Source organism: Leuciscus leuciscus (assembly GCF_965113295.1).
Source record: "Leuciscus leuciscus genome assembly, chromosome: 3".
Classification (NCBI taxonomy): Eukaryota; Metazoa; Chordata; class Actinopteri; order Cypriniformes; family Leuciscidae; genus Leuciscus; species Leuciscus leuciscus.
Genome location: NC_138727.1, coordinates 28,558,508 through 28,582,710, shown reverse-complemented (window position 1 = coordinate 28,582,710; position 24,203 = coordinate 28,558,508). Strand labels below are relative to the sequence as shown.

The 24,203-nt window shown below is 44.0% G+C and overlaps 1 long non-coding RNA gene across 4 annotated transcripts; it reads right to left on the bottom strand.

Annotated features, from left to right (window-relative positions):
- Window positions 1–7,532: 7,532 nt before the first annotated feature.
- LOC309495686 lies at window positions 7,533–10,432 on the bottom strand. Of its 4 annotated transcripts, none has more exons than XR_014204794.1 (6): window positions 10,346–10,360; window positions 9,759–10,047; window positions 9,429–9,484; window positions 9,103–9,179; window positions 8,542–8,652; window positions 7,533–7,974 (listed from the first exon to the last, which is right to left on the bottom strand). It is a non-coding gene; the product is annotated as an uncharacterized lncRNA (long non-coding RNA). The 4 variants fall into 4 exon arrangements; XR_014204793.1 differs by lacking the exon at window positions 7,533–7,974 and having other exon boundaries at window positions 8,429–8,652; window positions 9,759–9,829; window positions 10,011–10,047; window positions 10,346–10,432; XR_014204795.1 differs by lacking the exon at window positions 7,533–7,974 and having other exon boundaries at window positions 8,437–8,652; window positions 9,103–9,184.
- Between the last annotated feature and the right edge of the window lie 13,771 nt (window positions 10,433–24,203).

Here is a 24,203-nt window from a genome sequence, read left to right as displayed (position 1 = left end):
TATTCTTTTTCAGTTTCAAAGATATTTTATTCAGTTTCAATTTATATTTTCATTAGTTTCTTGAAAAGTTACGTTCATTATTATTGGATCAAAATTAATTCCATATTGCAGCCGCTGCTGTGACGCTGTACTTAGCTACGCTTCCAGTGTGAATACTCGCGAGAGCCTGCTGCTGCAGTGACGATGTAGTTGCGCGGACGCGCCGCTCACGCTTGCGGTGTGAAGCCTGGTTTATACTCGACGCACGAGCGCGAAGGTGCGCGCGGCAAAAATGACGTCATCGCAGTGTGGGCGGTCGCGCGCGTTGGGTGCGCAAGGGCCCATTTCGCCTGGCGGTGTGCACGGCAGATTTTGTAACAACGCGCGCGGCGCCGCATCCGAAGATGAACGACTTCGAGCCGAATCTGGCCGAGCTCGAACTTTTCACCACACCGGCACCCAGTTTGCACGTCTAAATTAGTTGCTTACATTTAAAAAATGAGCATTCAATAGCAAAAAGTATTTTTAATGAACATAAAGGTCCATGTTTAATAAAAATGTTCAAGAAACTTAATGAAATGTTTAGTGAAATTAGAAAATATGTAAGAGATTGTTCATTTAGTTATATTGTATACACATTCTCATATCCATATTTTGTTTTATTGTCACGAGTAATAATCTCAGGGTTTACTGGGTTTTACACGATTCTTTTTGTAGTGTGGTATTGGTGGCCATGTACTAAAATAAACATTGTCACGTGTGTAGCTTTCTTCTTCTCACCGCTGATTCCTGATGGTTTAGACGACAATTACTGGAGTCGCCCCCTATCGTTTCACAGAATAGTACAACGGCGAGCGCGTCAAGTATAAACGCCTCGTCCGTTTGCGGAGGTGCGCGCGCAGTCTGCGGAGACTCGCGCTGCGGAGCCAGGCGAAAGTATAACCAAGGCTTGAAAGAGGGGTCAGAGTCAACGTCATGCAGCTCTTATGTATGTCGCGGGTCTAAACTCAACTTTTTATCGTGACTACCCGAGATCGACACTCATTTTTCAGCTTGCCGCTGCTCTTCTCTACTCTCTTCACGTGCGACTCGTCATAACCCAAAATGGCGGCGCCCGTGTCAAACGTCAAAATAAAAGTCTTCACAATTTTAATCACAAATTTGTAGATCCCCTACATGTAGTATGCCAAGCTTCACTCACATGTGTATAGCTATCAGCTGGCAGTAATTCCTTAGTGGACAAAATAACCTTGTTATCTCTGCAAAATTGTGTCAAGTGTTGACCAAAAAGTGAATTAGTATCTGATATATCAGCATTCAAATCCCCCAAGACAAATATGGATGTATATTCACTTTCCCTTATGTAAGACCCTATAGAAGCAAGCTTATTCAAGTACTCATTTTCATTTTTGTGACATTCATATGGAGTGTATACATTTAAGATTATAAAAACATTCTTATTATGCACCACCTTGATTCCTATACACCAGTCCACATCTAACCTGATCACAGTGACCAAAGGGTCAAGTTTCTTGTCCCAGAATATGGCCACACCTCCTGGGATCCTGCCACACAGAATTCTGGTGTTTAGGTCTGTCGTGGATTCCCCTGCCCCATGGAAATCATTATGCACAGTGTTAAGTAGTGGTGGGAGAAAAAATCGATCCATCGATGCATCGCGATTCTCTCTCCAACGATTCTGGATCGATTCTGAGAATTTCAGAATCGATTCTGAGAATTTCAGAATCGATTCTGAGCTTAGTTTTTTACCAGATGTGCGATGACGCTGAGTTTGCTTTAGAAACACCCGTCTTCTGCTGGCTAACAATTCCTCACACACGTACACAACTCGAACCTTCCGTAAAATAATCTTTCATAAAGTTCGGAAAGGTTGAAGCGAATTACAAGGTAGGCCTGTCGCAATAATGAAATAACCGTCTGATAGCGATTATTTGATCTAACCGCGATTGTTTCAGACAACCGCGATTATTGCACTCTTTTATAGGCCTACGGCACAAGGGGGAGTCATGGACCAAAATAAATAGACAAGCACTAATTACGTTTTCCAGCAATATATTCAAAGTCATCTGAAGCCATTCCATAGCTTAATGTGAGGGACAGTATTTACATTGTTAAATTAAAGTTCACAAACTCGTCTGCAGCTGTCAATCAGTCCGTTCAGCATTCAAACTCTGCAGCTGTCAATCATTCCGTTCAGCATTCAAACAGCGCGCGTCGTCCGGTTACGACAGGATACACGGTAAAACTTTCTCCAATGTGACATTGACGTTATAATGCTTGATCTGTAGATAAAGGGCTGTGGATTTTCATAAAATGACTTTATTTTGCTGGAGTTTTTTGCTGTTTCTAAATGACTCGCTTGCTACCGTGTGCCTACACAGCACAAGGACTATGAATTGGCATCAGACGCACAATAACTGGAGTGTAAAACTGTTAAGAAACAAATGATCAATAAACTGTTGCCCTCGACATTTCTTCGCTTTGTGCCGTGAACTTTTAAATGCGCACTTGTGCAGCGCTGCGCACTGTGACTACATGTTGCTTTGAGCACATCATTCTGCACCCGCGATGCGCATACACGCTTTGTTCTGCTCTGTTTTGAAGCGTATCATATTATCATGGTTTGTGCACATTTGTTTTTATTAACATGTTTAGATTTTTTATTTTTTATTAAATTACTGTGCAGATGTTTTCAAAAATTACTTTTTGCTGCTGATTTTTACACTCACTAAGTTTAATAAACAAATTGTCATAGCTATTGAATATATTTATTTAATATTTAAAGGTGTTAACTGTAATCTTACACTGCAAAATGATAACTTACAAAGGATTAAATTCATCACAATTATTTAATGAATGAAGCACAAAGCCCTAAAACAGACAATTAATCGGCATAACCGCAATTATTTTTTAGTCAATTAATCGTCAGCCAAATTTCATAATCGTGACAGGCCTATTACAAGGACATTCACAGGCTTCATTGCACAGGATGCGCTGTGAGAGACGCGCGCTTGTTTTGATGTTACACTTAAAGTGTGCTGTCTCGCCCGTCTGTATTTTCCTTACAAATGCTCTACGAAGTCATCATTTATGTGGTTTGGAATGCAGTGGACTTATATATTTAAAATATGAATCTCTCTAACAGAAGGCTGCTTTCAATTTTAAATGCTGACGCGCGCTTTGTTTGTGTACGAGACTGCTCGCGCAAGCGGCTGTGCGACTCCATGTACTTGTGCAAAATGAACGTAAACACAGCCAGTTATGTCTTAAAGGAGTCATGACCTTGTACAACCTTGGATACCCACGCTCTATTATAGTCTTTCAGGCCCTTATAAAAAAGAAAAGTGGAAAAAAAATAAACACAGAGCTCCTCAGACCCTTATTTCTGAAGGCATTATTGTATCGCGAGATCTGATGCGATATTTTGGCTGTGACGGTCATTATAATAATGCAAATGAGGGGCGCGTTGATTGGTGGCAGGAAGGAGGGGGGTTGACACCGCAGGTAACGCTTTACATATCATTCCAAAATGACATGGCGCAAGTTGTGAATGAACCCGACCTGGCCGCGACCGGCTTCCCGGCCAGTGTATAAGTATGAGGCGCCGTTTAGGGCTTAAATCAAACTTCATTCACGCACACATATATGAAACACGCTTGCATACATATATACTAAGTAGTCACACATACATGTATATGAACTCTCCATGCACATACTCATATGAGACGCGAGCACACACACACAAACTCGCGCACATACTCATATAAGACGCGAGCACACACACACACAAACTAGACGGCGCCTCATATATAAGCGTTAGGCAATCAATATACAATAGCCGAATTCATGATGATCTCAGTCATTTGTTGTTTGCAAAGTAACGTTAGCAGCCATTCCCCATGTTTACCTCGAAGCTAATACTCCCGCTAGCATACAATAGCCGCATTATAGCAGTTAGCTGCTGTTTGTTACACACAGTAGAGCAATAAAAACACATTCTTACCGTTTCAATTACAGGCAAGTCTCTGATTGTTGAAAATGGCCCCTTTTTCCCGAGCTTCGATGCCAACTTCCCCTGATATTGCCCCAAATTTGTGAAGGATTCCGGCGTACAATGTTTAGCACAGCACAGACACCTAACGTTAAGCCAGTGGGAAGGGTTGTAGGAACCGCGTCATTAAAAATGAATTTAATCCACTGATCCCTGACAGCTTGGTCCGTTCTTGGTAGAGAAAACACATGTTGATTCTGGCAGTCAACAACAGAGCAACTCACGTGTGCACTACGTTTCTGCATCTTCTTGACTGAACTGAATATGAGGGGGAGAGGGGCGGGCTTCCTGCGGCAGGTCTGCGGTGTCCATATATGGTATATCTTGCCCCGTCATGACGTCAAGTCGGGGCTGAAATTAAAACCTCGTATTTGAGTGCGCGTGCACGCGCGCTGGTTTACGAATCCTGGGGTAAACAAACGCTTCACTTTTAAATATCGGCTTCCCGGCCAGTGTATAATCGTTAGGTAATCATAACATACATTGATTCTCGTGGAAAAGTGAAAATTGCAGGTCATGACTCCTTTAAGGGATTAAACGGACAGGACAAACCTTATTAGGATACTTCTTATATTTCAAAAGAGATCCGAGCGTGAATGCAGCTTAATAGATCTCCCGCAGTCTATGTCATAGTAAAATACAAAAGTACGATGAAGAAAAATCACTCGCAGTTCTTGAATGGAAAATGTTCAGATAATCTTAAATACTGAAAGCACTCTTTGTTTGTTGTTTGTCATGTTTCTATGCTCCTCTTTATTATTTGCTACTTGCTTGTATGGTTTGAATTCAGTGATTTTTCTTCATCGTACTTTTGTATTTTACTATGACATAGACTGCGGGAGATCTATTAAGCTGCATTCACGCTCGGATCTCTTTTGAAATATAAGAAGTAGCCTAATAAGGTTTGTCCTGTCCGTTTAATCCCTTAAAGGAGTCATGACCTGCAATTTTCACTTTTCCACGAGAATCAATGTATGTTATGATTACCTAACGATTATACACTGGCCGGGAAGCCGATATTTAAAAGTGAAGCGTTTGTTTACCCCAGGATTCGTAAACCAGCGCGCGTGCACGCGCACTCAAATACGAGGTTTTAATTTCAGCCCCGACTTGACGTCATGACGGGGCAAGATATACCATATATGGACACCGCAGACCTGCCGCAGGAAGCCCGCCCCTCTCCCCCTCATATTCAGTTCAGTCGAGAAAGATGCAGAAACGTAGTGCACACGTGAGTTGCTCTGTTGTTGACTGCCAGAATCAACATGTGTTTTCTCTACCAAGAACGGACCAAGCTGTCAGGGATCAGTGGATTAAATTCATTTTTAATGACGCGGTTCCTACAACCCTTCCCACTGGCTTAACGTTAGGTGTCTGTGCTGTGCTAAACATTGTACGCCGGAATCCTTCACAAATTTGGGGCAATATCAGGGGAAGTTGGCATCGAAGCTCGGGAAAAAGGGGCCATTTTCAACAATCAGAGACTTGCCTGTAATTGAAACGGTAAGAATGTGTTTTTATTGCTCTACTGTGTGTAACAAACAGCAGCTAACTGCTATAATGCGGCTATTGTATGCTAGCGGGAGTATTAGCTTCGAGGTAAACATGGGGAATGGCTGCTAACGTTACTTTGCAAACAACAAATGACTGAGATCATCATGAATTCGGCTATTGTATATTGATTGCCTAACGCTTATATATGAGGCGCCGTCTAGTTTGTGTGTGTGTGTGCTCGCGTCTTATATGAGTATGTGCGCGAGTTTGTGTGTGTGTGCTCGCGTCTCATATGAGTATGTGCATGGAGAGTTCATATACATGTATGTGTGACTACTTAGTATATATGTATGCAAGCGTGTTTCATATATGTGTGCGTGAATGAAGTTTGATTTAAGCCCTAAACGGCGCCTCATACTTATACACTGGCCGGGAAGCCGGTCGCGGCCAGGTCGGGTTCATTCACAACTTGCGCCATGTCATTTTGGAATGATATGTAAAGCGTTACCTGCGGTGTCAACCCCCCTCCTTCCTGCCACCAATCAACGCGCCCCTCATTTGCATTATTATAATGACCGTCACAGCCAAAATATCGCATCAGATCTCGCGATACAATAATGCCTTCAGAAATAAGGGTCTGAGGAGCTCTGTGTTTATTTTTTTTCCACTTTTCTTTTTTATAAGGGCCTGAAAGACTATAATAGAGCGTGGGTATCCAAGGTTGTACAAGGTCATGACTCCTTTAAGACATAACTGGCTGTGTTTACGTTCATTTTGCACAAGTACATGGAGTCGTACAGCCGCTTGCGCGAGCAGTCTCGTACACAAACAAAGCGCGCGTCAGCATTTAAAATTGAAAGCAGCCTTCTGTTAGAGAGATTCATATTTTAAATATATAAGTCCACTGCATTCCAAACCACATAAATGATGACTTCGTAGAGCATTTGTAAGGAAAATACAGACGGGCGAGACAGCACACTTTAAGTGTAACATCAAAACAAGCGCGCGTCTCTCACAGCGCATCCTGTGCAATGAAGCCTGTGAATGTCCTTGTAATCCCAGCTAACAATTTAACGTTCTGGGAACGTTAGTTTTTGGTTCCCAGAACGTTCCCAGAATGTTCCCAAGAACGTTCCCTATTGGTTAGCCAGGAAAGTTTTCTTTACGTTAATAGAACGTTCCCTATAGGTTAGGGGAACGTTCCCGTAACGTTGCCGAAAGGTTCCCAGAACGTTCCCGAAAGGTTCTCGGAACGTTCTCCTAACGTCTAAACATCCTGATGTGCCTGTACACAAATTATAGGTCTACAAACAACATATTCTACATTGTTTATTGTTCAAACACTTAAAAATTCCTATGAATATATTATTACAATAAATTGAATTTACAGAAACTATCATTAATAAGTAAATCAATCAGTTTGTATTAAATAAATAAATCAGCACACAATCCATGTTTTTGTTGATTCATTGTTTAATTATCAACCTAAAATAAGTCATTAAAAACAGCGTTAGCAAAATGTATTCAGGAACAGTAATTTACATTTAATATTTCAAACATGAAAATATTTCAATAAATAAAACTGCACAAACATTTTAATTAAAACTATCTTTTTGCAAACTGTAGCCTATAACTTTGGCTAAAAAGTTGAAAAAGTCTTCATTTATATACAATATACATGAATGTGCCAATCTTCACTCCGCTCAAAACATTTAAACTCCCGACACCATCTGCAAATTTAACAAGAAAATAAAAAGACAACGTGTTACATGTACACACAATCCCATGCCAAAATTCAAGCCCTGTAATGGCATTAATATTCATCCTGAGCAAATGAAAAGAGTGAGGTGGGATTGTGTGTCACAAGCTGTCGGAGATATGAGAGCACGAGCGCTGCTGGTATCATGTATCAATGTGTATAGAAAAATGTATATATTTAAAAACACTACATTGCACTTATTTACATTGCACTTATTTATATTGCACTATTTATTATTTCAGAATACAAATCAAAAAAGGAATGTTTTATATAGGGGTAAGGATACCCATTAAGCCTATGTACCCTTTAAGCCCACTTTCAACTCTGAAGTCAAATAAAAAACAGAGAAAATAATATTCAAGTCTAGTGAACTCTGACCTGCGAATTCGCTCTACATATAACGTATAAGTCTCACCTCCAATGAAGAATTTGAAAACCTGTAACTGCTGTGTTGTTTATGAGAGAGAAAGTGAAAAAAAGTTTATTTTTTATTTTTTTTTTATCTCTGTGACTTTACACCTACAAATTCCACTGTCACAGGTGCTCAGTTTTGCTATAATGATGCCCTCACAGAACATGGTAATAATCAGCCATCCATGCAAAAGCAAAGGTCGGTGTAGTTTACAGGTACATCGGTCCAGGCCAACATCTGATGCCTTGATGCCTTCCGCTGGGATCCCAGAAAACCAAAAAAAAAAAAAAAATAGTACAGTTCAAAATCTATCATACATACATCTCATCTGGTATCACAAATTATCATTCCAGGTTCACTTTAAGATATGCTCAATATTAGTGATGCACGATATTGAAAAAATTTGAGTTTATTTAGAGATATCAGCCGTATGGCTTAGTGCATGCGCGGCTCCAGGTTTTTATCTCGTAAATTACCCCACTAATAATGCCCAGAATGGCACCAAACTTCTACAGTAGTACAAATAGGTTCTGTACTCATTAAACGAGGCATTGGAAAGTTTGTACATCAGGAGTTCATTTAAATAACACTTGCCTGATGGCGAATGCTACTGCTGATGTTGACGTCACTTTATGAGTACAGAACCTATTTGTACTTCTGTACTACTAATTTTCCCTGACATAGAGCAGACCGGCACACAACAAAAACTGCTGTTCGGATGTTCCCTTTTCTGATATTTTAGCATTCGTGACATTTTAATTAAAACAGAAATAAGAATTTTAGTGTAATAAGCGAAAATTAACAGTAAACTCAGAGATCACCTACCGCTGCAGATGTGTACGGAAGTGAAAAGCGGAAATGCTTAGACCTCTTTCCGGTTCGACCGCTGGGCGCTCCGCATAACCCCTATTGGGGGGATTTTGTAGAGGAGTGAACCTGCATAGAAAATTACAATAGATAACAAGCATTGATAAATACAATAGAAGAAAAACACAGTTGAAATAAGCAGTGCATTATGTTTTTCAGTTAAATCTGAAAACATCAGGTACAAAAATTGAATTATCAAAATGTAAAATAAGTCTTCACTGTAAAAATAAAATAACTATAAATTAATTAAATGTATCTTTGCTAAAGCTACAAGTCATTTTCTCTTATGATGTTTGATCACCATTGGCGACACAAACAGCTGCGGGTACGTTAGGCTATCCCTTTAAGACGAATGCGCAGACCTAATATAAATGACACGCATACGTTTTCTTTCTGTTTAAAACACAAGACTGTTTACGAGGAAAATCGCCAAGATGGGCATTTTGCCTTCATTTTGCGTGCACGTGTCCGTTTAAGCTCAAAAGAAAGGGAAAGAGAACTGAATTCGGCTAAACTCACCTTCTTCATCTACTGACTGTGGATGGCATCAAGGTCTTGTCCTGAAGAATCACAGGGCCAAACAATAGGGATTATATCTCATCTGGTAACAAGAGCAAAGCCATAACTTTAAGAACTCTAATGATATATTTACCCCCTGATATTGCATTGGGGATATCAATTCAAACATTTTTAAAGGCTAAGAGTATGAGCCACAGCTGCCCAAGATATCTGTGAAAAATAACTGCCTAAAGTTGTCGACCCCCTGAACCACATTCAGCATTTAAAAGTACAAAGAATTTCAGTATTGATCAATAAAAAAAAACATTGATCAAATACATAAATACCTTTGAGTTGGACAGTATGGTGTCAGTCTCATTGGCCAACATAATTCAAAAGAGACCTAAAGAAATAAAATAAAATATACTAATGATCAGGATATCATGTTATCACAATAGTTAAATGAATTATAATTATATCTATGACCATTATAATACTGTATTAGTCGCCTATTATTTAGCTGATTATTTAGCCTACAGGCTTCTCAAGGACAATCTCACTGAAAAAACCTGGGGTTAATGATTTTAAAATGTGAGACTTATTTCAAAAGCATAAATCTTACAGACCCCAAACCTTTGAACAGTAGTGCACTGTATGTTTGAGGTGGTTTTGCTTACTAGTCATATGGTTCATAGCCATGGAGATTGTCTTGGACAGGGGGTGCAGCAGGCCATCACAGCATGATGATCTAGGAACATAACAAGCTATTTGTCACAGAGCCAACAATATTACATGGGATTGGTTTAATAAAAGGAACCAAGCTAGAACAGAGGTGAAATGCAGAAAAGATAAATATATAAAAATCTTAAGATAATATATTGTGAAATAAATGCATATGGAATTATTATCATGATTAAACAATAACTCACCCCTTGTTGTAGAGGATTTTTTTACTCTCTCGCTATTCTGAAATCACATTTTAGCAATATTGGTAAGTGACGTCACTGATTAAGTTAACAATACAGTGCATTCTTTTAGGTTAAATAAATGAGCTTACTTCCAATCACCCATTGACAAATTACCAGCAAAACTATAAAAAAAACTGTTATCTACACTAAATATGTGTTTATATAACGGACTTTTTCAAAGACACAAAACCATTTCTATAAAGTAAATATTCAACAGAAGCGTGTCAATTACACGTAAGAAATGTGTCAGGGACGTTTGTGTGTATTATTTGTGAGATTTTGTTGACTAAACTTACCTGAAAGCAGTGAAACCAACAGCGACAGACGGGAGTTTTGTTGTTTGTCAGTTGTTGATGACGTTTCTGGTTTCCCTCTGCTCTCGCGCAGCGCACGTGCGCGCTCCAGTGTTTGATTACGCGCATGCGCATTAAAACACTTCAAAGTCACGCAGCATTTAAATAAACATATAGAATTCAAATGTATAACATAATTTAAAATATCATTAATAAAAAGTTATTGCGAATAGATCTGAACGTTGTTGGTTATCTTATAACCGTAGGGGACCGTACTGACGACGTTGTCAGTTGGTAATCTGCCTGTTAAGTAAGTGATATTAAAATAATAACCTGCAGAGAACGTTCCCAGAACGTTCTCTTTAGGTTATAAAAATAAAACCTAAAAATAACCTGCAAGGAAACTTTCTGTGAAGGTTCTCTTTAGGTTATACAAATAAAACCTAAATTTAACCTGCAGGAAACGTTCTGGGAAAGTTCTCTTTAGGTTATTAAATAACAACCTGTAGGGAACCTTCTCAGAACGTTCTCTTTAGGTTATAAAATTAAACCTAAAAATAACCTGCAGGGAACGTTCTGGGAAGGTTCTCTTTAGGTTATAAAATTAAACCTAAAAATAACCTGCAGGGAACGTTCTGGGAAGGTTCTCTATAGGTTATAAAAATAAAACCTAAAAATAACCTGCAGGGAACGTTCTGGGAAGGTTCTCTTTAGGTTATAAAAATAAAACCTAAAAATAACCTGCAGGGAACGTTCTGTGAAGGTTCTCTTTAGGTTATTAAATAACAACCTGCAGGGAACGTTCCCAGAACGTTCTCTTTAGGTTATAAAAATTAAACCTAAAAATAACCTACAGAGAACGTTCCTAGAACGTTCTTATTTGGTTCCCAAAAAAATAACCAAATGGGAACCATATGGGAACGTTAGGGGAACGTTCTGTGTTTGCTGGGAAGTTATATAAGTTTAAAATTCTTAAAATACAACTGTTTTAATAATTTTTTTAAATTTGTAATTATTTTTAAGTTCTTAATTACTTATGTAAACTAATGAATTAATAAGGGGGGAAATGTAGATAAAGAATCGATCTGGAATCGGATCATGACCTCCAGAATCGGAATCGGATCGGACCGGGGGCCTCTGCCAAGCGGATAACGTGAATGCTTCCAACGTGAGTCTCTTCTTCAAGCAGTCATCCACCGGAGGGGTTTTGGCGGAGGAATTCTTCTGCTAAACAGACAAGTAAGTAACTCAAATACGTGCGCGCTTCTCTCCGTGCAGGGACACAAGTTTACGGCTGGAATGTGCTCCCGTCAGACAAATAAGGGAGTATTTCCAATGTGAGCCTCTCCTTCAAACAGGCATCCCGTGCAGGACCTCAGCGGGGGAAGGCTTCTGCTAAACAGAAAAAGTGAGCAATTCAAGTACATGCATGTTTCTCTTCAGTGCAAAGACGAGCTTACGGCTGGAGTATGTTTCTGTAAAACAGACGAGGATGTGTCCAATGAGTGTCTCTCCTTCAGGCAGGCATCACATAAGGGGACATTTGCAGAGAACTTATCTATTGAACAGACAGAGTAAGTTATACAAGTACGCAGGCTTTCCTCAGTGCAAAACAAGAGCTTACGGCTGGGGTGTGTTGCTGTAAAGCAGACGGGGATGTGTCCAATGTGTGTCTCTCCTTCAGGCAGGCATCACATAAGGGGACATTTGCAGAGAACTTCTCTATTGAACAGACAGAGTAAGTTATACAAGTACATGCAGGCTTTCCTCAGTGCAAAACCAGAGCTTACGGCTGGAGTGTGTTGCTGTAAAGCAGACGGGGACGTGTCCAATGTGTCTCTCCTTCAGGCAGGCATCACATAAGGGGACATTTGCAGAGGACTTCTCTATTGAACAGACAGAGTAAGTTATACAAATACATGCATGCGTTCCTCAATGCGAAAACAAGAGCTTACGGCTGGAGTGTGTTTCTGTAAAGCAGACGAGGGTGTATTTCTAATGTGAGTCTCTCCTTCCAGCAGACATCACATAAAGGGACATTAACGGAGAGATTCTTCTATTTGAGCAGACAGAGTAAGTTATACAAGTACGCACATTCTTCCAACATACAACGATGAAATATTCACATTCAACACCTGAAGTCCCTCTTCAGTGACAGCGGATGACAATAAGAAATGGGGAGTACACGGCGGTCAATATATGAAGAGTTCAGATGCAAAAGCCTCTAAATGCCATCTGAAATTTTCTTAAATAATGATCATTTTTATCAAGCTCGTATATTTAAATTCAATAATTTCACTTAAATGGCTTAATAATAAACCTATTAATTGTCTTTTAAGTGAAATTACTGAACTTAAAAATACAAGCTTGATAAAAATGATCATTCTATAAGAAAATTTCAGATGGCATTTAGAGGCTTTTGCATCTGAACTCTTCATATGTGATCCCCACACACTGCAACCTCACTTCAAGCCAATACTGTGTAGCACATCAATTCGAACACTGCATATCCACTCTCTCTCTCAGTGCAATAAGGCCAGCACTCAACCAATGATCGATCCTTCCACTGTCGTACTGAATCAGTTCTCATCAAATAGCGAGGGGATTTGGGTGCCTCCTTACTGACACGGTGGGCAAAGCGTCCTCGACACTCGTTCACACTCAGAAGAAGGAAACAAGAGTTCAATGATAACTCAGTCCAACCACTCTCAAGTGACAGTTACACTCGTGATCAATACATTTCACAACTTCATATCCAGCTCGGTGCAGGTGCATACATTCAATAAAATCCGATATCATACTACTTATCTCCCTTCCAATGAGGATGGCGTTCTCCAGTCGTCACTCAATCTCAATAACTCTCTCGCTTTCCAGCCTTTGACGTCTTCAACTCGTGTTCACACAATCGCCGTTGCACCCTCAATACAGCCGAGCCCTCACAACACTCTCCAGATGCCTCCACAAATCAGCAACACCACCAAAGAAACGACTTCTCTCGGGCAAGAACCACGGCAACTGTCTCTTCCCTTTCCTTTTATATACTCCATTTACCCGCACAGCCCCATCACAGATCCCAGCGTAAATCCCCCGCACCTGATGTTGATCTGTCATTAGCCACCGTTGTTATGGTGACAGATACACAGCCGGAACCGGCCCGGTGTTGCAATGGCACCGTCTCGGGGGGAACATAACTTCAGCGGGATTTAGTTCCGCCTCAACTTTGTCACCTCGTGACATACCCCCCCGCTAAAGCGTTCTAGTCCCTAGAACGGGATCCGGTCACCCAGTCTCCATACCTCGCTGGGGGCTGGCCTCGGTTATCCCGCTGGGACCGTCTCGGCGGAGAGATAGGGTCTGCTTGACGTGGCTCTATGCCCAGTCCCCTGGGGACCACTGCCCATCCTACCAACGAGGGCATCAACGCCATTTCGACCGGGGGATTTCCTGCTGCTGGTTTAGGGTAGTTAGGACAAGGGCAAATCAGATTTCGGTGTAACCCGCTCTGGGCCAACTCTCCCTTCAGGACGAACAGCATATACAGGTTGATCTGGATGTGGCTGCCGTTGAATCACATATGGCTGCGGCTCCCACCGGTCGCTCAGTTTTCCCTTCCCCTGGCGACGGTTATCTCTTACCAGAACCCTTTCTCCTGGCAGTAACGGTGCCTCCCGAGCCGTCCGGTCGTACAACCTCTTATTCTTCACAGCCGCTTGGTTGATCCGGTCCGAGACCTGTTCATAAGCGGCATGGAGACGCTGATGGTGCCCTGTCACCCACTCCGTTAAGCTGCCCCCCTCCTCTGCTATAGTGGCCCCCAATAGCAGATCGATAGGCAGTCTCACATGTCTCCCGAACATCAGATAGGTCGGGGCATACCCGGTGGTGCTATGCACACTGTTGTTGTACGCCTGGACCAACACCGGGAGTTTATCTACCCAATGGCCCTGCTGCTCCCCCTCCAGGGTCCCCAATAAGCTCAACAACGTCTGATTAAACCTCTCACACCCTCCGTTCCCTTGGGGGTGATATGGGGTCGTGTGGGTCTTCTTACATCCGTACAACTGACACAGCTCGTGGATCACCCGGGACTCGAAATTAGGTCCTTGATCCGAATGGAATATTTCGGGACACCCGAATGGCTGGATTACGGACTTCCACAAGGCATTAGCGGTGGTGGTAGCGGTTTGATCCAGAGTTGGGATGGCCCAAGCGTACTTCGTAAATAGGTCGGTCACTACAAGGATATTCTGTATACGATCTACCGGCCGACCCAGCGTCAGATAGTCCATGGCTATAATGTGCAGTGGGGCCTTGGCTCGGATCGGCACCAACGGGGCCCACACCTCCTTCCTTGCCTTGAAAAGCATGCAACGTGGGCACCCCTGGAGGTAAGTTCTCTCCATCCCAGGCCAGTAAAAGTGTCGCCGTAACAGAGACATCGTCCTCTCTTGCCCTTGATGTCCCAGTTTGGTGTGATAAGCCTGCAACAGAGGATGACATTGCCCCTCGGGGACCACCACTTGGCAGATCTTATCGCCCAAAGTTGGGTCCTGGAGGGACCTACAAATCACCCCCTCTTTCAGGAAGAGCCTCTCTCTCTGTCCCAGCAGCCCCCGCACCGTCCGTGTCTGGGCCCAGCGTTCCCCGCCCTCGGGCCAAGTTCCTTGCCTCAGCCAAGTTCGCACCAACATCAAATCCTCGTCCTCCCCCTGCCACATCCTCCAACGCTGCGGGTCCCATCCCCAATTTGCGGGGGGTTCGGCCGGCGGTTGACCCGGTGCCTCCACAACGCCCACCATCAGTCCCTCCTCGCACCCCTCACTCAGTGTTGGTGTTCGACCCACCGATCTCGCTTCAGGGAGTCTAGACAATACATCGGCGTTAGTGTGTTCTTTCCCTGGCCGATACTGAAGCTGGTAATCAAAGTTGGCCAATTGTGCCACCCACCTCAGCTCAACCGCCCCCAGCTTGGCGGTCTGTAGATGCACCAACGGATTGTTATCAGTCACGACGAGTACCTTCGCTCCCCACAAGTAGTCCTTAAACTTCTCACTCAGCGCCCATTTCATAGCCAGCAACTCGAGCTTAAAGGAACTGTAATTGGCATCATTTTTCTCAGTCGGATGTAAGCTTCGACTGGCATACGCGATGACTCTCTCCCTCCCCTGCTGCTTCTGAGCCAATACAGCTCCCAGACCCAGATTGCTGGCATCGGTGTAAAGAATAAACGGTTGAGTGAAGTCGGCATAGGCTAGAATCGGGGCTTGTAGCAACTCCTGTTTGAGCTGCTGGAAGGCAGTCTCGCATGCTGAATCCCACCGGATTGGAGGAGACCCCCGGCCTCAGAACCGTCCAGTGCCTCCCAGCAGCTGGTTTATGGGCTTGGCGATTTTGGAAAAGCCTTTTATGAACCACCTGTAGTACCCTACAAAGCCCAAAAAGGATCTGACCTGGCGTACGGTCTTAGGCGCGGTCCACCCCTGGACGACTGATACCTTTTCCGGGTCAACAGAGATCCCTGCAGCACTTACGATGTGGCCCAAGACCTTTACCTCCTTCCGGAAAAGTTGGCATTTGTCCGGCTGGAGCTTCAATCCATATTTCTCCAAGGAGCGGAAGACTTGCTCTAGGTGTTGAAGGTGAGACCCGAAATCAGGGGAGTAGACAATTACGTCATCCAAGTAGACTAGAGTGGTCTCCATCAGCTGACCACCCAAGCAGCGCTGCATCAACCGTTGGAACGTGGCTGGAGCGTTGCAAAGGCCGAACGGCATCCGGTCCCACTCATAGAGCCCGAAGGGGGTGGTAAACGCAGTCTTCTCCCTGTCCCGCTCCTCCACCTGCACCTGCCAATACCCACTGGCCAGATCAAGAGTAGAATACCAGGCCGCTTGCGTAAGGCTAGTGAAGGAGTCCTCCACTCGGGGTAACGGGAAAGCATCTCTTTTAGTCACTTGATTTAACTTCCGATAATCCACACAAAACCTCCACGAGCCAGTCTTCTTCCGCACCAAAACAATTGGTGTGGCCCAGGGACTACTGTTCTCACGGATAATTCCCTTATCCAGCATCCCCCGCAAGAGGGTGCGGACCTCGGAATATAAGGTGGGGGTACTGGCCGGTAACGCTCTCTACTAGGTGCGGCATCTCCAGTCGGGATCTGATGTTTGACTGCATCCGTGCTACCGTAGTCTTCATCATGGGTGGAGAACAAGTGCTGCCATCTCGACAAGAAACCCTGGAGCTGTTTAGTCTGATCATCTTCTAGTCCCTCTCCCCATAGAGACTCTCCCCCAAGATGAACCGGCACTTCCTCCCCGGTTTCCTCCACTTTACTTTACTTTACTTTACTTTATTTATTATCCCCAAGGAGGGGCAATTTGTTCCACAGCAGCCATTGGCACAGCCAACACATAAATACAGTAAAAAAATACAAAAAATAACACAATTAACCCATAAATATCATCCTGGAAAAGTTACAAATTGCGATGTTTAGAGCTGGTTCAAGTATTTAACAGCTAATGGTACAAATGATCTTGTGTATCGATTTGACTTTGCCTTTCTAGAGAAGGCAAACCTTCTCCCTGACGGGAAGAGCCGAAACTCTGCGTGTAGAGGGTGATAAGGATCTGCCAAAATGGCATTTACCCTCCGGACACACCTAATCTGGTAGACCTGGCTCAGATCATTAAGATTGACACCAATGATCTTCCGACACTGTTTAACAAAGCTTCCCAGCCTATTCTCCCTAATCAAATTAAGATTGCCGAACCAGCAAATCATTGAAAATGTGAGAATTGACTCAACACATGATGAATAAAACATTTTCATAAGTGAACTTTCTACATTAAAACTCCTCAATTTCCTTAAATAAAACAGTTTTTGATTGACATTTTTGCAGATCCTATCTGTGTTGGCCTCAAAGGTCAATTTATCATCCAGTATAATTCCCAGGTACTTATACTGACTGACATTCTCCACTGCTGAGCCATTTATAATGGTACATGGCAAGGCAGATGGTTTCCTACGGAAGTCAAACCGCATGTCTTTAGTTTTTACGACATTTAACTGTAGGAATGACTCCTCACACCATTCTATAAAACTGTCCAAAACTGGACCATGGCCCACCTCATGGTCCTGCAAAAAACTAAGTATCACTGAATCATCAGCATATTTAATTATGGATGATGATTCAGAACTACTGCGACAGCGATATGTATATAATACAAATAACAATGGCGATAAGACACACCCCTGGGGTGATCCAGTAGAGCACACCAGGGCCTCAGACAAGGTGCCATTTACACGTACTCTCTGTGGCCTCCTAGTCAGCCAGCCAACCAACCAACATATAGTACCAACATCTATTGCAGGAATTTCAGAGAGCCTCTGAGCAAGAATATGGGGCTGCATGCAATTAAAAGCTGATGAGAAATCAATAAAAGTAGCCAGTACATGTGTCTTTGTGCCCTCTAAGTGCCCTGTAACACGGTCCAGCAGTGTTGCTGTGGCATCCTCCACCCCTTTGCCTGCCTGATATGCAAATTGGAGTGGGTCAATAATATTCTGTGACATAGCAAGCAAGCTCTTCTTCACAATCTTTTCTAGCCCTTTCATGACTAATGACGTAAGAGCCACAGGGCGGTAATCGTTCAGTCCCTTAGGTGATGGAATCTTAGCCACAGGAACAATAATTGATTCTTTCCATAAAGCAGGAACATCCATCTGAGCTAAAGAAAGCTTGAAAATACAAGAAAAAATATCACATAAAAATAAACCACAATTTTTGAGCAGGCGGCCACAAACGCCGTCAGGCCCGGGACTTTTTCTCTGGTCAGTCCCCTCCAAAATTCTACAGACATCCATTTCACTAATCTGAATTTTACTGCCCTCAGGAGCCTCCCTAAATTTAGACAGATCCTCAGAGAAATCATGACAGTCAAATCTCACATAGAATTGGTTCAACTCCTCAGCCAGGGCAGTGTCAGACTTATCAGGGTGAAACACGCCCTTTTGTTTTATCCTTAATACAGACCATAGATTTAATTCCCTTCCAAGCACCACGAAGGTTATTATTCTTCAGTTCATCCTCTACTTTATCTTTAAACCTTTTTTTGGCCAGCTTTATCTCTTTCTTAACCAGCTTATGGGCCTCTCGTTGCTGGTGAATATTACCCTGGCGGAAAGCTAACTTCTTCTGATTAAGGACACTTTTAAGGGATTTACTAACCCAAGGTTTGTTATTTGGATATATTCTAATTGTCTTCTTGGGAATAATAATATCTTGCATAAGTAGTACATAACTTGTTACAGTATCAAGCAATTCATCTAAGTTATTACAAGCATATTTAAAAACATCCCAATCAGTGTTATAAAAACAACCATTTAGTTCTTTAATGGCACTCTCTGTCCAAAGAACAACCTCTTTGTGTTCAATCTTCCCTCTCTTAAGGGCTGGCTGATAGACAGGGGCTAGAAGAACACAATTATGGTCAGAGGATCCTAACGGAGCCATTGCATATGATTTATACGCCCCTTTTTATAGTGCCATAACACAAGTCTAGCACTTTGCCATGTCTAGTTGGGCAATTTACATCGATCTGCACTTCCAATATTGAACTCTTATCTATTTCACTGCGTCCATTCTACTTGCCACGTGAAATTCCGCAAGTATTTTTGACGGTGGTGTACATCCATCCTAAAGCCAGTTTGGCAGATGCCACATCCACTTGTGCACCGTTTGAAGAGTATTTCTCCTGATGCTCCACATTTTATTCTGGGGGATTTTAACTCTTGCTGTCTTAAAAAGCCCCTCGGTCATTTTTACCATTTTTAAGACAGCAAGAGTTAAAATCCCCCAGAATAAAATGTGGAGCATCAGGAGAAATACTCTGCAAACGGTGCACAAGTTTGACAATGGTGGATGTGGCATCTGCCAAACTGGCTTTAGGATGGATGTACACCACCGTCAAAAATACTTGCGGAATTTCACGTGGCAAGTAGAATGGACGCAGTGAAATAGATAAGAGTTCAATATTGGAAGTGCAGATCGATTCTCTCACTATGACTGTCTTACACCAGCATTGATTGACATACAGGGCCACGCCCCCTCCCTGTGTCTCTCATCACGATCGAGCCGGATAGGTTGACCAAAGCCATCGATTTCATAGTCGTGGCTCGGGTACTGATCTTTCCACCAGGTTTCAGTCAAAGCAATCACACGCGTTTTTATATTCAGGAATACTCTTAACATGTGCCTGCAGTTCGTCGATCTTATTCCTCAGTGACTGCACGTTTCCTAAAATAATAGAAGGCAGTGGCAGGCGACGAAACCCTTGCCTGCGTAGCCTCTGTCACACTCCTCCTCTTCGGCCCCGCTACCGTTTTCGTCCAGCGGACCGCTGCCGGCTGCCTCCAGTCCCTTGTCTATGTGACAAGTGTAGCCACACTTGCCCTCCTCCTTCCCGGCCTCGCCTCCTCGCTCGCACCTCTGTCAGCACATCCAAATTAGCAGATTAGCAAATTAGCATCTCCGGCGGAATGCAGCTAGGTATCAGCAAAGTCCCGACAGCTGATTTGCCGCACCCTATGAGGAAATCCTGGCTGTATTGGAGCCTACACGGCTGGTTGTTTACTCCGTAGCACTGAACATTTGTTTGGAAGCTCAAGATGGTACCAAGAGTGACAATGTTCATAAGCAAAGCATTCATAAGTTCCATGATGATTTCACGCAATTAAAAAAGTGTCAAAAAAAGGTTAAAGGACAAGTTCGGTATTTTACACTTAAAGCCCTGTTTACAGATCGTATCTGATGAAATAGAACGGTTAAGATTAAAATTTGGACACATGCTCCTGTCCCGAGAATTTTAGGTTTATTTCGCTTTTGTGGACCTATTTTGCCAAACGCGTCACACCCGTGATTCTTCCGTTGAGAGCTTGAATAATAGACACTCCAGCCCAGTTGGTGGCGATAATGCACCTTTGCCAATTGCAAGCAAACCACGGGCATTTCATTGAATACACAGAAGAAGCAGAAGAAGAAGCGGCGGAGTAATACCGTAAAGGTGCTGCGGTCTCACAGCACGTCCTATTAAGTCAATGGAGTTGGACAAAAACTACGATAAAACCTGTTGGAATGCATCTTTTTCAGCGATTTTTGATGGAACATATCAGTGAACACCCCCTGACCACTCAGTGAGTTTCACGTCTTTGTAAACGAAAGTTTAATGTGTTTTTAGGACGGAATCTTCCAGTGCATATAGACAACCATTGTGGGGGTGGGGGGGGAAGCGAAATAAACCTAAAATTCTCGGGACAGCAGCATGTGTCCAAATTTTAATCTTAACCGTTCTATTTCATCAGATACGATCTGTAAACAGGGCTTTAAGTGTAAAATACCGAACTTGTCCTTTAACAAACACCATGCGCACGACGGTAAAAACAAACAAGCATTAATAGACAAATACACGCAGACCCAACCACTGCTGTTCGTCGCCGCAATGCAGCGCCGCTTACTTACTGATCCGTCTGTACCAGAGCCACCTCTACCACTGTCGAGCTCACCCAACTGAATTTGACTTCTCCTTGCTCTCGAACTTGCTGTGAATTCACCGAGGTAACTCGGCTAGACGCTGGTGACGGTATAGGTGGACAGGGAAGGTATTCATGTTCCTTACTTTTACGGAAACCCGGCCTCTTCGGGCAGACGCCAATCCCCGAGCGACTTCCACCTTTGAACAATCCGAATGGGGTTCCACCAAAACTCACTCCTCCGGGCTATAGAGTTGAGGAGGCAGCCTGGCCCGGACCACAGCCTCGCTCCGAGCTGGAATAGACAAAGCATAGCGACAAGCCACCCTCCCGGTGCTTTCGCGGCTCCCTTGTGACTCAGCCAGGCAGACCCGACGACAATCGGCTTCAACACGATCCCACTCCCGGCCTTCCGGTGTCAAGGCTGCTCGAGCTGGTCTGTTCCGGAAAAGCTCCTCCCAACACTCCGAGATAACATTCATGCCCAGCAGGGCACGATGGGACCCCAGGCATGCGTCCCGTACGACCACCACTCCTTTCTGGGGTACGACAATCCCATGTATCTCCAGGTCGGTTACCAGGTATCCCACGTACGGGATATCGAGCCCGTTGGCCCCACGCAAGGTCAGCCAAGGGGCTTCTGTCATCGGCCGGCCCTGGGCGCCAAAAAACTCCTGAGACAAACTTTCCGAAAATAGAGTGACTTGCGACCCGTGTCCAGGAGGCATTGTACTTTCAGGCCGTTTACCTGGACCATCACCACGGGGCAACGCCCCACCAGACACTCTTTGGAAGTCCTAGATAAAAAAGGGTCTAACAAGGGGGTCCCGACCACTTGACCCACAGTGGCCGGAGACTCTAAAAACCCCCTTGCGAGGCACGGCGGGAGTTACACTGACGAAGATAGTGTCCTGGCTCTCCGCACCCGTTGCAGATAGGACGCCCCTGCTCGTCCCACTGGAATCGGGGCCCGGCTGGTCGGAGTGGACGGCGCTCTGGAGGTCGACTCCCATCCGAATAGGCCCACTCCCGCGGTAAAGACAACGAATGAAGGTGTTCTCGGCGAAGCTCTTCCATAAAAGACTTAGACAACTCGGACATTTGTTCACGAACATCCCTCTTCAATTCTTCACGGAAGGCATGCTTCCAATCAGACGCAACAGGGGGCGGAGGACCGCTGGCAGCATTCGTGGCCATACAGTGGGGGGGGTCTATACTCTCCGTGTGGTCTCGCTCAAGTGCTAGGGCTTCTCTCCGCAGGTCCTCAAAGGTGAGGTCCGGCTCTCGTCAGAGCTGTACCCGCAAACTCTGACGCACGGGACCCTCCCGTAATCCCAGTAGAAACTGATCTCGCAGCAGGACCTCCTCAGATGGTTTGAACCGTAGTTCGGGTTGCTTCCGGTGCTGCCTGTACCTCTCTCCTCGCTTCTCCCTCCAATGAATTCAGAACAAACTGCACCCTCTGGGGGGCACTTAAACCTTGGAGTCCCGGGGGGGGGGGGGGGGGGGGGGGGGGGGGGGGGATGCTTCCAACGTGAGTCTCTTCTTCAAGCAGTCATCCACCAGAGGGGTTTTGGCGGAGGAATTCTTCTGCTAAACAGACAAGTAAGTAACTCATATACGTGCACGCTTCTCTCCGTGCAGGGACACAAGCTTACGGCTGGAATGTGCTCCCGTCAGACAAATAAGGGAGTATTTCCAATGTGAGCCTCTCCTTCAAACAGGCATCCCGTGCAGGACCTCAGCGGGGGAAGGCTTCTGCTAAACAGACAAAGTGAGCAATTCAAGTACATGCATGTTTCTCTTCAGTGCAAAGACAAGAGCTTACGGCTGGAGTATGTTTCTGTAAAACAGACGAGGACGTGTCCAATGTGTGTCTCTCCTTCAGGCAGGCATCACATAAGGGGACATTTGCAGAGAACTTCTCTATTGAACAGACAGAGTAAGTTATACAAGTACATGCAGGCTTTCCTCAGTGCAAAACAAGAGCTTACGGCTGGAGTGTGTTGCTGTAAAGCAGACGGGGATGTGTCCAATGTGTGTCTCTCCTTCAGGCAGGCATCACATAAGGGGACATTTGCAGAGAACTTCTCTATTGAACAGACAGAATAAGTTATACAAGTACATGCAGGCTTTCCTCAGTGCAAAACCAGAGCTTACGGCTGGAGTGTGTTGCTGTAAAGCAGACAGGGATGTGTCCAATGTGTGTCTCTCCTTCAGGCAGGCATCACATAAGGGGACATTTGCAGATAACTTCTCTATTGAACAGACAGAGTAAGTTATACAAGTACATGCAGGCTTTCCTCAGTGCAAAACCAGAGCTTACGGCTGGAGTGTGTTGCTGTTAAGCAGACGGGGACGTGTCCAATGTGTGTCTCTCCTTCAGGCAGGCATCACATAAGGGGACATTTGCAGAGGACTTCTCTATTGAACAGACAGAGTAAGTTATACAAATACATGCATGCGTTCCTCAATGCGAAAACAAGAGCTTACGGCTGGAGTGTGTTTCTGTAAAGCAGACGAGGGTGTATTTCTAATGTGAGTCTCTCCTTCCAGCAGACATCACATAAAGGGACATTAACGGAGAGATTCTTCTATTTGAGCAGACAGAGTAAGTTATACAAGTACGCACATTCTTCCAACATACAACGATGAAATATTCACATTCAACACCTGAAGTCCCTCTTCAGTGACAGCGGATGACAATAAGAAATGGGGAGTACACTGCGGTCAATATATGTGATCCCCACACACTGCAACCTCACTTCAAGCCAATACTGTGTGGCACATCAATTCGAACACTACATATCCACTCTCTCTCTCAGTGCAATAAGGCCAGCACTCACCCAATGATCGATCCTTCCACTGTTGTACTGAATCAGTTCTCATCAAATAGCGAGGGGATTTGGGTGCCTCATTACTGGCACGGTGGGCAAAGCGTCCTCGACACTCGTTCACACTCAGAAGAAGGAAACAAGAGTTCAATGATAACTCAGTCCAACCACTCTCAAGTGACAGTTACACTCGTGATCAATACATTTCACAACCTCATATCCAGCTTGGTGCAGGTGCATACATTCAATAAAATCCGATATCATACTACTTATCTCCCTTCCAATGAGGATGGCGTTCTTCAGTCGTCTCAATCTCAATAACTCACTCGCTTTCCAGCCTTTGACGTCTTCAACTCGTGTTCACACAATCGCCGTTGCACCCTCAATACAGCCGAGCCCTCACAACACTCTCCAGATGCCTCCACAAATCAGCAACACCACCAAAGAAACGACTTCTCTCGGGGAAGAACCACGCCAACTGTCTCTTCCCTTTCCTT